The following is a 14115-nucleotide window of genomic DNA, read 5'->3' on the forward strand; positions in this document are numbered from 1 at the left end:
ATAATTTTAAACATTCACCTTTGCAAAATCTTGTGTTCCAAAAAAAAGTTTTTCCTTCCTTCCCCCTACCTTCTTCTCTAGATGGTAGGTGATCCAATATGTTAGACACGTGCAATTCTTCTATACATATGTATCATGTTGCCTAAGAAAGATCAGATCAAAAGGGAAAAAATGAGAAAGAAAACAAAATGCAAGCAAACAACAAAAAGTGAAGATACTATGTTGTAATCCACACTCAGTCTCCACAGTCTTCTCTCTAGATGCAGATGGCTCTCTTCATCACAAGACCATAGAACCTGACCTGAATCACTTCATTGTTGAAAAGAGGCATGTCCATTAGAATTGATCATCATATCATCTTGTTGTTGCTGTGTACAATGATCTCCTGGTTCTACTCACTTCACTCAGCATCAGTTCATGTAAGTCTCTCCAGGTCTTTCTGAAATCATCCTGTTGATCATTTCTTACAGAACAATGTTATTCCATAACATTCATGTGCCACAACTTATTGAGCCATTCTCCAGTTGATGGACAACCACTTAGTTTCCAGGTTCTTGCCACTACTAAAAGGGATGCCACAAACATTTTTGCACATGTGGGTCCTTTCCCCTTTTTTATGATCTCTTGGCATACAGGCCCAGTAGAGACATTGCTGGATCAAAGGCTATGCACAGCTTGATAGCCCTGTGGGCATAGCTCCAATTTGTTCTCCAAAATAGTTGGATCAGTTCACAATTCTACCAACAATATATTAGTATCCCAGTTTTCCCACATCCCCTCCAACATTCATCATTATCTTTTCCTGTCATCTTAGCCAATCTGAGAGGTATGTAGTGGTACTTCAGAATAGTCTCAATTTGCATTTCTCTGATCAATAATGATTTAGAGCATTTTTTCATATACTATAAATGGTTTAAATTTCTTCATCTGAAAATTGTCTATTCATATCCTTTGACCATTTATTAATTTAAGAAAGACTTGAATTCTTATAAATTTGAGTCAATTCTCTATGTTTTAGAAATGAGGCCTTTATCAGAACCCTTGGATATAAAATTTTTTCCCAGTTTATTGTTTCCCTTCTAATCTTATCTGCATTGGTTTTGTTTGTACAAAACCTTTTTAACTTAGTATAATCAAAATTATCCATTTTGCATTCCATAATGTACTCTAGTTCTTCTCTGGCCACAGATTCCTTTCTTCTCTATAGATCTGAAAGGCAAACTATCTATCCTTTGTTCTTTTAACTCTTTATGGCCAATCATGAACCTATTTCGACCTTATCTTGGTATAGGGTTTTAGGTATGGGTCAACACCTAGTTTCTGCTATACTATATTTTTTAGTATACTGGTCTTGTTACTTTTTTTCTTGGACCACCAAAGGCCATAGCTGGGAGGAAATAATTTATTCAACCTATTCTTTCTGGCACTACTCATCTTCATTTTTGTGTATAACCCTTTTCCAGCCTCCCCAAAGGCAATATTGTTCCCATCTTGTTCTCTGAGAACTGTGATCAGAATCACTACTACCATTGCCTCTGATGAGGGTATATGAATGGGTTCATCTAATGTTCCATTCACCTTTGTGTGACCTGTGACTTCCAAAAAAAATACTCTTTTTTGGCCACCACATTGTTTTCCTCATTGGAATGTAAGTTTCTTAAGGGCAGGGATTTAATTACTTTTTTTATTTGTATTAGCAGAACTTAGCACTGTACCTGGTACATAGTAAGCATTTAATAAGTGATTTTCATTCATTCATATATTGATTTAATTATGTGAATTGTCTCATTAGAATGACATTTTGGAAGAAATAAAAAGAATATTTCAAGATGGAACATTTCAAGTTGCCAGGGAAGAAGAAGAGGATTGTTTTTTGCCTTAAAAAAACAAAACAAAACAAAACAAAAAAACTAGTATTTAGTACAGTGCTTGAGGACACATAACTACTTAGTAGGCCTGAATTGAGGTCTGTGACTGCCTTTCCTGTTTTATTTCTTTCCTGAGTATAGGTGACTGAATATCAATCCTGAGATGGAGAATTTTAGACACAAGGTTGTGAGTCCAAGATGACAGAAATTAACCTCGTTTGGTTGGAGGTGACTGAAGGCAAGGGGATTTTTGCAAATAAAGGGATGACCATCAAGAGCAGAATTAGTCCAACTCCTTTCCAGTTTTGCCAGAGGTTATGGGGCCAGAAAGAAATATTTGGACAGTGCTAAGCATAAATGTAAAATTACTCATTCAGAAGCGGAACCAAGACAGACTCTTTGTCCTTGCTTTTAGAGAGGACATGCATGCTCTAAACTTTCTTTGGAATAAACTCCAGGAAAGAGAGAGAAAAAAAGACATTGGAAATGATCAGAATTCAGGGGAAACAAGCTCATTACAATGTCCTTCATTTCCAACTTGCCTCTCTAGAGACTCTAGGAATTATCCCTTGGATGAAAAGAGGGCCTCTCTCAGTTGAGTTGAGTTAGCTTGTTCCCAACCAGAGAGCTTATCGACTTTTATGAATTTTTTGTGATATTCCAGTTTATATAACTTCTCCAGTTTCCATTAACTATTTACTTGGATAATTGAACTTGCTCACTCTTTACTTTTTGTGGAGCTCTTTTGTGCAAGGTGCTCCTTGGTAAGAAGGAGCCAAACCCACCTCCCTTTTTTAAATTTTAACAACCAGGGAAGCTAGCAGTTTTTAAACTAAAAATCATACCTTTACAACAGCAATATAGGGGGAAGGAGCAGATAACTATATTATTGTATAATATCCTTTCTCAGAGGAGAACAGAGTAGCCTGACTTAAAGACCTTTCTATGGTTTCTTCAAGAAAGAAATCAGTCCACCTTATAGAGGTATGGGCAAGACTCCACATAGATTTAAACAACCCATGTAGACATAAACAAACTGTATGGGTAGTCCACACCTTACTCTTGATTCATTTTGTACACTGAGTATCTTTCTGTTCCTCCATTTGTGGAGACTCCAATGTTTAAGGTTTAAGATTTAAGCTATTTTCCATTGGACTATAGGTAGTGATGGGCTGGGGATAAAGTAGAAAAATTCTATGAGGAATGAAATCCAAGTCAAGTCAATAAGTATTTATTAAGTGTTTATTATGTGCCAGACACTTTGTTAAATACTGGGAATTTGAGAAGAGGGTCCTTGACCACAGGGAACTTGCATTCTAATGAGAGAATTCAACACATAAAAGGGAGTTGAAAAGCAGGGGATACAGGGCAGAGAAAGTAATCATTCAGAGGCATGACAGAGAATATCCAGAGAGTCAAGAGCCTGGGGGAATAAAAACATGCCTAGTTTGGGCACTTTCTTTAAAATGGAGGTTTTGGGAAGAACTGGTTAATTGGAGGAGAAGGTTACAGAAGTACAGTGAACTTCCAGAGTGAGAGTGTTTCTGTATCTTGGTAAAAGAACCCCCAGAGAATCAGGGTCTGGAGAGGAATAAAGACCAGTCCTTATTAAAGATTAGGCTTCAATAAGGACTGAACCCAGATACCATGTATTTGAGTCCAGACCAAAAAAGAGGCCCTTTAGCGGAGAGGGAGAGGGCTCAATTGCCCCATCCCTGTGACCCAGCTGAAGATGTAATTGTTAGATTATTATATAAAACTGTAGTTACATTCTTTATGTTGAGGCTCACTTTTATATTATCTGGGCTGCTTTTTCATGAATATCTTCTAAAGAGAAAAATTAACAATCAAAAAATAAATATTTATCCTAGAGAAGCTTTTACTACTTGTCCAACTATTTTATGTCAAGTTAGGAATGCTTAAGCCATTTAAAATGATTTCTACTTTATTCTTAGGTTTTTTTCCTTTTCTTTCCCTTTTTTCTTCAGTTTTTATAAACTAAAATTAATTTTGTATATGTGATATGTTTTATATTAATAAATTTTGAAGCCAGAGCATCTCTGGCACAGAAAATCATTGAAATAAATGATTTCAGTCCCTATCATGCTATCCTGTCCTGTCTATATGTCTCAATATTTTATGCTTCTAATCATACATAAGTGTATGTGTATTTTCTATTGCCTTTTCAACTAGTCATAGCATCACAAAGACAAGGCACAATTTTTAAAAACTTGAATTATTTGGAGCCAAGACCAATGAAGGGGGGCTGATATACTAACTCAATTTTTCTTTGAGCAGAGGATCATTTGGGAAAAGGGTCAGTTTGAAATTTTTTCCTAAAATAAGAAGGAAAAGAAAGCATTGAATGAGATGCTTTATCTTCTAAAAACAAACTTCATGTCAAAGAAACAGGAAACCAAAAATTGACTAACTATGGATGGTGCAGAAGATGAATGAAGTGAAGCCAATCAGGATTTTTAACAAAAAAAAATCAGAGAATATATCACCACCTTGTTCCCAAATAAACTTGAGGGAGAAAAGTGCTGAGATACCAGAGAAAAACAAAACAAAAACCCTCACTCCAGAGAAAACAGCAGATGTTTTCCTTCAAGGAGGATTACAACAGGGCAGCAAAGAGATGCAGTAAGACCCTTCAGGGAATTCAGTCATTTCATCAGATGCTTGAAAAGAATCTATTTAGAGAGATACAACTGTCCCTATTAGGATGACAGAACTCAATTTGAATGGGGTTTTGTAGAAATTAACCATCAGGAAGACTCTAGTGAAAAGATAGCCTGGGAACTATTCTGTTAGGAGAAGAGAGAGAATGTCTATTTATGGCATGTACCCCGGATGTAGCAGAGTTAGGAAAGGTAATTATGGTCTATTCAATGGATGCAATTGAATAAGAAATCAGAACAACTATGTTTCTTATTAACACTCATTTTTATCAATGCTTCCATATTAAACCTTATTATTTCTAAATAAATTTCTAAAACATGACATAATAGATAGAAAGACAACCTCAGAGCTTGGGGAGTCTAGGTTCAAGTTCCAACTCTGATGTACTGATTGTATAACTCTGGAAAAGTAAATTAATCTTTCATTCCTCCAAGTCATACGGCTTCCTTTCTGATCTCCTTGAACAACCAAAAATTAACATCCCCAATTTTATCTCGTCTAATTTCAAATAGAGAATTTGGCTCCATTTTTAGTCCTCATCCAGGAAAGTTCTGATATCTTAATGAAGCAAGTCACTAAATTGAATTTTTTTTTAAAAAAGGAAAGTGGTAATGTGTTAACTCGTGTATATGTCAACTCAAAACATTCACTTTCTAAGAACAAACTCTTTTGTATTGATATAGGATACTGCAAACTATGGCTGGTAAGCTACTCCTAGCCTGAGCTAAGATTTTTACATTTTTTAAATAAAGCAACCCATACAAAAGCAGCTAGTACTTAGACTTCTGTTTTAGATGACTCTTTAAGAGTATAAATTAGAGAAAATGCTAACACATTGATAAGAGTCAATTTTCCTAAATAGGAACCCTTTATCCCAATGAAGTACAGCTAGGTAGGACAGTGAATAGAGAGCTGGGCCTGGAGTCAGGAAAATTTCTCTTACCTGATTTCAAATCTAGCCTCAGACATTTATTAGCCGGATGACCCCAGACAAGTCACTTAACCCTGTTTATCTCAGTTCTTTATGTATAAAATGATTTGAAGAAGGAAATTCCAGTATCTTTGCCAAGAAATCCCCAGATAGGATCACAGAGAGTCAGACATGACTCAAACGACTAAACAAAAATAATAACAGCATACCAATGAAATATCAAGTCTAGTACCTATTCCTGTTTTTAAATAAAGGATTTTAAAATTGAAAACTCATTGTTCCCTGAAGACTTCAGTTCTAGAGTTTCACATCAATATAAATGAGTTTATCCTTAGAAAGTGTTTTGAATTAACATAGAGATGGGTTAACACATCTACTACATTCCTTTTTGAAAAATTTCAACTTAATGACTTGCTTCATTGAAGATGTTAGAACTTCCCTGAATGAGGACTAAAAATGGGGTCAAATAAGAAACAAATTTAAGAGCATTTAAATTCAGATGAGATAAAAATGGAGATGTTACTCTTTGAATGTTCAAGGAGATCAGAAAGAAAGAAAGAATGGGGGAAAGTCAGAAAAAGAGATTTAAGAAAGAAGAGAGGAAGAAAAGATAAAAAAGGAAAGAGGGAAAGAAGGAATAAAGGAGAGTGAAACAAAAAGAAAGGAGGGTATAAAGAAGAAAGAAGGGGAAAGTGATAAAAGAAAATAATTCTTTTAATGGCTAGCATTTAGCTTAATAAGACCTTAATTCATATTATTTTGTTTGATTCTGATAATAATCTTATCAGGTAGATGTTATTATTATTCCCTTTTTACAAATGAAGAAATTGAAGCTGTTAGAATCACTTGGGTGACAAGTTTGACTCAGTATTTGAACTCAGTTCTTCCGGTTCAATATGTTATCCACTAAGTCATCTAGCTTATTTTCTCCTATGCTTTTTCCTTTAATTCCACATTATTCATAATTTATAATCTTGTTCTTTCTCTACTTAACTTCTGTACATTGCCCATAGTTTGAATGGTAGACTATCTGATTCTTGTTTGTATGTCTATGGCACCTAGTGCAAAATAATAAACATCCATCCATCAAAAATAGCCTATATGTGTATGTTCATTGCCTTTGAAGACAAAGACTTTTTTTCCCCAATTCTGTTGTAAACTTTCTTTCACCTCATTTCTCCCTTACCCAGGAAACCATGATAAGGTGACTTTATTTGGTAAATAATAAATACAGACATTAATCTGACTTCTTGCATTAGTCTACAATATATAGACCAATTCTGAGCTGAGTAAATGTTTTTAAATTATTGAGAATTTGAATTGGAAGAATAATGAGGATTTTTCAAATCGTTCATTTGTGCAAGAGAACATTGGGCTTGAAGGAAGATGAATCTTCAAGAGTTCAAATATGGCCTCAAATACTTACTAGCTGTCTGATCTTAGACAAGACATTTAACCCTATTTACCTTAGTTTCCTCATCAGCTGGAGAAGGATACTGCAAATTACTTTAGTATCTTTGCCAATTTTAAAACCCCAAATGAGGTCATGAAGTGATCGTGACTGAAATGACTCAACACTCATTATATTCTTAAACTCTGCAGAAGATAGTAGATTCAAACATCTGTAATATCCGGTGAAAATAGGTCATGTTCCACTCTCATCACTTCCTAGAATATTTTACTTTCAAGTACCATTGTTGTAAATTAAGAAAAAAACTTCATGTGTGTGTCTAGATTATTATAGTATTCAAATTTTGGACACATTTTTAGAAAATTAGATGAGTAACTCACTTGTGTCCAAGAAGTGACTAGAAGGATAGCTTTCTCTGTAAGAAACTTTTTTTTTTTTGCAAAATTTAATTCATTTAAGAGCAAGTCATTGATGTCTCCACCAAGAATTTTGGGAAATATGGTTTCATTTACTAGTAGAACTAGATTCCAACAACACATATGATAAGTGGCATTTCCCCCCATATTCAAAATGTATAAGTGCCATCTTCAGTTTTTAGGATCATTTCTATAATTACTTGTGACCATTAATATCTATCTTCAGTTAACTTCCTTTTATTTTAATAGCACCTTGGGCTTGTTGATTAGTCAAGAATATAATCAGTGACCATAAATTTCTATTGACACAAAGAAAAGAATGTTAAAATTCCATGTACAATAAAGGGAGAACTGCTAGAGAAACATATCCAATTGGTAACCATTTCCAAACTTTTGAAAACATCATAATTCAGAAAAACTTGTGTACATGTATTCAGATGCTGACCTAATTCATCATCCCATTACAAAGAAGACAATATCTAATACTTATTTAGGACCACATGAAACATCTGTAAATTGCTCACTTCTTGAATTCCAGTGATTTCTAGCCCTCTGGCAGATATTACTCATAATTCAGACGGTTAATAACCTACATGTGGATGTCATTTAGTCTGAAGTTAAGGAGCTTACTTAATAGATACACCACAGTACATACTTTAACAATGATTGTATTACTAGAAAACTTGACATAGACAATGTCTTGAAGAAGGGAAACTATTAAGTGTTGGATCATAAGAGGCAAGAACTTGGGCTGCCCTGTTGTTCTTAGCCTGGCCAAATTTTTCTTTGTTGATGGTTAAGATTCCAAAGTTTCTTTGCTGCTAGAAACAAATATAACAACTTTACTTAAAGGTATCTATGATCCACAAGAACAGCCTTGGGAGATGGAATGAGATGGGATGGCTAGTATTCACCACTAGTTTAATTTATGACTTTTGTCATATGTCAGGCTATTATAGCTAGTTTAATAATTGGCACCAAATATAATCAACACATTATTTTTTCTTTTTTTCTCTCTTGTCCAAAGGGCAACAAGCCTTGAATATCTTTTCCAGATCTATTTGTGAAACTATTCAGGTATGTATGTGTTCAGTCATTTTCAGTCATGTCTAACTCTTCCTGCCCCCATTTGGAATTTTCTTGGCAAAGATCAATATCTTTATATCAGTATTAGCATGGCTTGCCGTTTTCTTCTCTTGTTCATTTTACACATGAGGAACAATAGGAAACAGAATTAAATGACTTGTTACATAGCTAGTAAATGTCTAAAACCACATTTGAAATCAGAAAAATGAGTCTTCCTGATTCTAAATCAGTGGTCAAGATACTTTCCCACCTAATTGCCCTTGAACTCTAAGGTAATATTCAATGTAGACAAAATTCATTGTAACTAACATCCATGAACGCCTCTATGCACGTAGATTTCAAACATTTTGAGACTGCTTATGTGTCCACTCATTAAGTATAAAATATTTGGGAAAGGAAGGCTGAGTCAGCAATATCAAAGATTTTAGGTGCTAAGGAACAAAAGGTACCCAGAGATGATGTGGAATTCTTCTAGTAGCTAGGATTAATTGTCTTGATGAGAATATATGCTAATGTGTGTGTGTGTGTGTGTGTGTGTGTGTGTGTGTAGATGCCACACTTAATTTGGATATGTATCTGTGTCAATTTGGGGAAAATAAAGAGATTCAGAATTCGCTGGGGTCACCTCCTGGTACCTTTCTTCTGGAATGCTATTTTCAGTAAGAAAAAAGTAGATGTAGCTATTGCCTTAGGCAGAATCCTTGCAGATCCCAGGGGAATGGATGACTTTAGGACCTGGAGTTTGCATGAATGACATTACCTAGAGAAACAAGAATTTTTGATTTAATGATTTTTTTTGTATCAGGACACAAACTTTCCAGGGTACCCAAAATCTGTTTCTGAATCTTGAGTGAATCTACAATCACTCCTCAGTTTTATTACTAATAACTGTCTTAACCTCTAAAATCACAGGATAGACATGCTTTTTAATTGTTATTCATTCATTCAAATATTTATATCTCAGTTAATTTACTTATATTTATTTAGCGTTCATTTATTTATTTATTTATTTTTACAAATACTTATTTTCTTTTCCATACCCACAATGGAACAATAAAATATAAAAATAAACTGTCCTCATAATAGAAATACATGATCCAGCAAAACAAATTTCCTAATTGGCCATTATACATTGCTTTTCATGAATATCTGTAAATTTTTTTCATGTTAAATGGTTCCATCAACAAAGCTATACCCATGCTTTATCACAACTCATCCATGTCTTATTTTTCTATGATTCTTACTTATGTTATTCCCCAAATCACCAACGAAATCGAAGTTTTCTAGATATTTTAATAATTGGCAAATATGTACCAGGTTATCCATTATTCTTTCCCCTTGCTACCTGACTTCCTTCTTCCTATTTCAGTTATCCATGTTCTTATTGATGCTATTTATACTTTTCTGTTTAACCTGCATGTTTTATTTAATGTAACAGCTTTGGAATAGTTTCAAATGTATCAATTCCTCTAAAATATGCCTTAGAATACAGCATAATGTACCTTCTTATTAAATGCAAACTTTCTTTTCATAGTGAATTGCATCAGTTTTTTTACACTAATCCTGATGCAAAAGGAATTTCATATTTCATCCTGGAACACAAAAATTATCTATTCTGAAACAGAATAACTGCCAACAATTAGCTGCTTAAACTCTCGTTTTCTATATAGGTTAAAAGGCAAATTCTGGAATTTTACTTAATTGTTGCAAATGCAAATATACATATTTAAAAGGGAAACCTTAGATGGAATAATGTTCTGGAAGCATTAAGACAGAAAGCTTAAGAAATAACTATCAATTCTATTATTTGATGTACTTAATGGCAACACCAAATAAGGGACTTCAAAATAAGATATCACTTTAATTTTTTTTTTTATTTAATAGCCTTTTATTTACAGGATATATGCACGGGTAACTTTACAGCATTAACAATTGCCAAACCTCTTGTTCCAATTTTTCATCTCTTACCCCCACCCCCTCCCCCAGATGGCAGGATGACCAGTAGATGTTAAGTACATTAAAATATAAATTAGATACACAATAAGTATACATGACCAAACCGTTATTTTGCTGTACAAAAAGAATCAGACTCTGAAATATTGTACAATTAGCTTGTGAAGGAAATCAAAACTGCAGGTGGGCATAAATATAGGGATTGGGAATTCAATGTAATGGTTTTTAGTCATCTCCCAGAGTTCTTTCTCTGGGCATAGCTGGTTCAGTTCATTACTGCTCCATTGGAAATGATTTGGTTGATCCCGTTGCTGAGGATGGCCAGGTCCATCAGAACTGGTCATCATATAGTATTGAAGTATATAATGATCTCCTGGTCCTGCTCATTTCACTCAGCATGAGTTCGTATCACTTTAATATTTACAGAATCATTCCCAAAATAATACAATAAGAAAATAAAAATAATTTTTCTCCCCCTTCCAAATTATTTTCCCTAAATGAGGCAGTTGGAGTTTATAGTGGAGAGAGCACTGGGCCTACAGTCAGAAGACCTGTGCTTAAATATGACTTCAGATACTTACTGTGTGATCCTGAGCAAGTCACTTAACCTCTGTCTGCCTCATTTTCTTCAATTGCAAAATGGTGCTAAAAATAGAACCTCTCAATTTGTGAGGATAAAATGAAATAATGTTTGTAAAACACTTAGTATAGTACCTGGCACACTGTAGAACCTAAAGGAAAACAAAAACAACCTTGCATTAATTGCTAAGTGAAATTTAGTTCACATGTTTTTGACCTTTTCCATCTCTCCTATTTAAACCTTTCATCCTTATCTCTTTATGTATTTTAAAGTCTCAATGGAGCTTCTGTTCTTATTTTGTTTTTAATTTTATAGTTTATTTCCCTTTTTAGTACCCCATCCCAGTTTATTTTGTTGTTTGTGCTTTCCTTCTAATCCATATTCAAGTCTTTTTCTTGTCTTTCTGTTGTCCAGGATAATTGTAAAGCAAATAGTCTTCTCACATCATTATCTATCTATCTATCTATCTATCTATCTATCTATCTAAATGATTCACAGATTCATCTTAGAGAAAAATTTAGTATAAGGTCGATATATCTTGGCCATCCACTTCCAACAATTTCTAAAATATGATTTCATATTAATAGGGTCCTTTAGCATGGATATTAAATCAAATATTCCTCTTTTGAAGCTGCCTGCACTGTCTCAGATGAGTAATAATATTTTGGGGTCATTCTTGTCATTCGATATACTTTTATTAAACATCTACTATGTGAAATACTTTATACATGATAAAAGGGTTGATTTTATATGGAGCATGGTCCCATGGAATATCATCTCATGACAGTACTAATTTACATGTACTTAGATAAAATCATAGATTTAAAGTTAAAAGGAATATTAGAGACAAACCTTTTGTTGTATAGAAGAGGATTGGGATTGATGAAAGGTCACACAGGTGAACATCTACATGTGGGTTTCCTGAGTCTAAATCCATTGCTTTATTTGGTCCTGGTAAAGACTGGGTTTTCTGCAGCTTTGTCTACATCATACCAAGAATCCAGAAGAAAATTGCAATAGTCAAAAAATTATCTATGTCTCATTTACTTTTCTTCTGGAAGATCTCTAATGGTTAAGAAACTCGTGTCATTCTCCTTGTGTATCTGTATCCATATATGCTAGGCTGGTTTCTAGGTTGGCAATGCCTCTTGGAAACTGCATTTCCTGGAACATGATATCCAGCCCAATGGGCAGATGCCAAGTGATGAGACCATTGAGGGTGGGGTTGACTAAACACCTTCTTCAATGAAATAGAGGCTAGAAAGAATGTTCTCTATACCATGTTTAGACCTGGAACCAATTGTTATTGATGAAGTTTGAACTAGAACCTACCATCGGTTTCCACCCGGAGAAGCTAATCACTGGCAAGGAAAATGCTAACAATATCTATGACTGTGGACACTACTCTTGGCAAGAAAATCATTGACACAGTTCTAATATATTAAATGCCTTAAAATGTGAATTTTTATAAGAAAGAGAGAGTGAAATACAGAGAGACAGAGTCAGAAAGAAGATATACTGCTGATCAAAACACAGATCTTCCAGGTGTCTTGGTGAGATTTTGGTGGTGAGGACTGGCTTTGTTTTTACCTCTCTGCTGATGGAGTGTTGGTCGATTGATTTATAATAATAAAGCCAAGCTGGACTTCCCCATTTACCTGTTTCCTTAGGTTTACACAGTTGTAGCTGAGCCCTACCATTCCATTCTGACCACTCACAGCACACTGGATTACTCTGGTTGTGCCTTCATGGTAGACAACAAAGCCAGAAACCTTGATATTGAATGCTCAAATTACACTATTCTGAATAACTTTATTAGTCAAATGGTGCCCTTCACTACTGCCTTTCTCTGATTTGATATTGCCCTGAATGTTGATCTGGCGCTTCATCCCTTTATCCATTTCTCTTTACATATGCCCCAGTCATTTCTAGTGATAAAACATATCATGAGCAGCTAACTGTAGCAGAGATCACCAGTGCTTGCTTTGAGCCTGCCAACCAAAAGAAGTGAGACCTTCTATAGTAAATACATGGCTTTCTGCCTAGTGTACTGTGGTGATACGGTTCCTAAAGATGTCAAAGCTGACATTGCTACCATCAAGACAAAACATGACATCCGTTTGTGGATTGGTAGCCAGCTGACTTCAAGGATGTCATCAATTACCTGCTTCCCACTGTGGGTCCTGCTGGTAACCTGGCCAAGGCAGGGCAGGCTGTGTACATGTTGAGCAACACTCCAGCTATTGCTAAGGCTTGGGCGTGCCTGGATCATAAGTTTGATCTGATGTATGTCAAGTGTGTCCTTGTTCATTGGTATATGGGGGAGAGCATGGTGGAAGGAGAGTTCTCTGAGTCATGGCAGGATCTCTTCCCTGGAAAAGATTATGAAGAAGTTGGAGCAGATAGTCTGGGGCGGGGGAAGATGAAGATGAGGAATATTAATTTTTATGTTGTTTATACTTAGTGTGTCTCCTTTATCTGTTCTGTGAAAATGTCCTCTGCAGTCATTAAATGACAATAAAAGGTGTGATACTTGAAGAAGGGGGAATTATTGATATATTTGGACATATTTGACTCAATTGAGAAATAAGAGGTTTAGTGGTTTCTCTCTCTCTCTCCTCCATTTCTTCCTTCCTTTCTTCTTTTTCTTTCTCTCTCTCTTTCTTTGTTTCTGTCTCTCTTTCTTATAAAACAAGACAAAAAAGTCCAATTTTAAGACATTTAGATACACTTATCTACTGAAATTATTTCATAAATTTAGGTACTCATCCTCAGAAAAACTCAAAAATTTGGAATAAAACATGGAATAAGCCAGTTTTATGAACCTAAGCAGTGCTCAGAAGTTTCATATAGATAAGGGGGGATAGATAAGTTAGGATTAAAACTACCCAAGTGCTACAATCTAAGTGTAGCCAAAATTAGAAAAGGATATAAAGAAACCTGTTCATTCAAATGAAGTTTTGACATGTTTGCACTGGTTTACTTTTGACTCCACATAGCTATTCAGTGTGCACAATGCTATGAGACTCAGAGAAGACAAAGAGAATGGAAGTCAATAGTATTGGACCTGGAGGTAGCGAGACTTGGGTTCTTATCAGGTTTCATATAGTTAATGAGCTATTTGACCCTTTTGATCTCAGTTTCTTTATGTCAAAATAGAAATAATAATAGGACTTAAGCCCCCAGGT

General features: G+C 34.8%; 1 pseudogene; it reads left to right on the plus strand.

Annotated features, from left to right (window-relative positions):
• Nucleotides 1-12031: 12031 nt before the first annotated feature.
• LOC100935327 lies at nucleotides 12032-13369 on the plus strand (annotated as a pseudogene).
• Nucleotides 13370-14115: the final 746 nt, after the last annotated feature.

This window comes from Sarcophilus harrisii, chromosome 6, assembly GCF_902635505.1.
Source record: "Sarcophilus harrisii chromosome 6, mSarHar1.11, whole genome shotgun sequence".
NCBI lineage: Eukaryota > Metazoa > Chordata > Mammalia > Dasyuromorphia > Dasyuridae > Sarcophilus > Sarcophilus harrisii.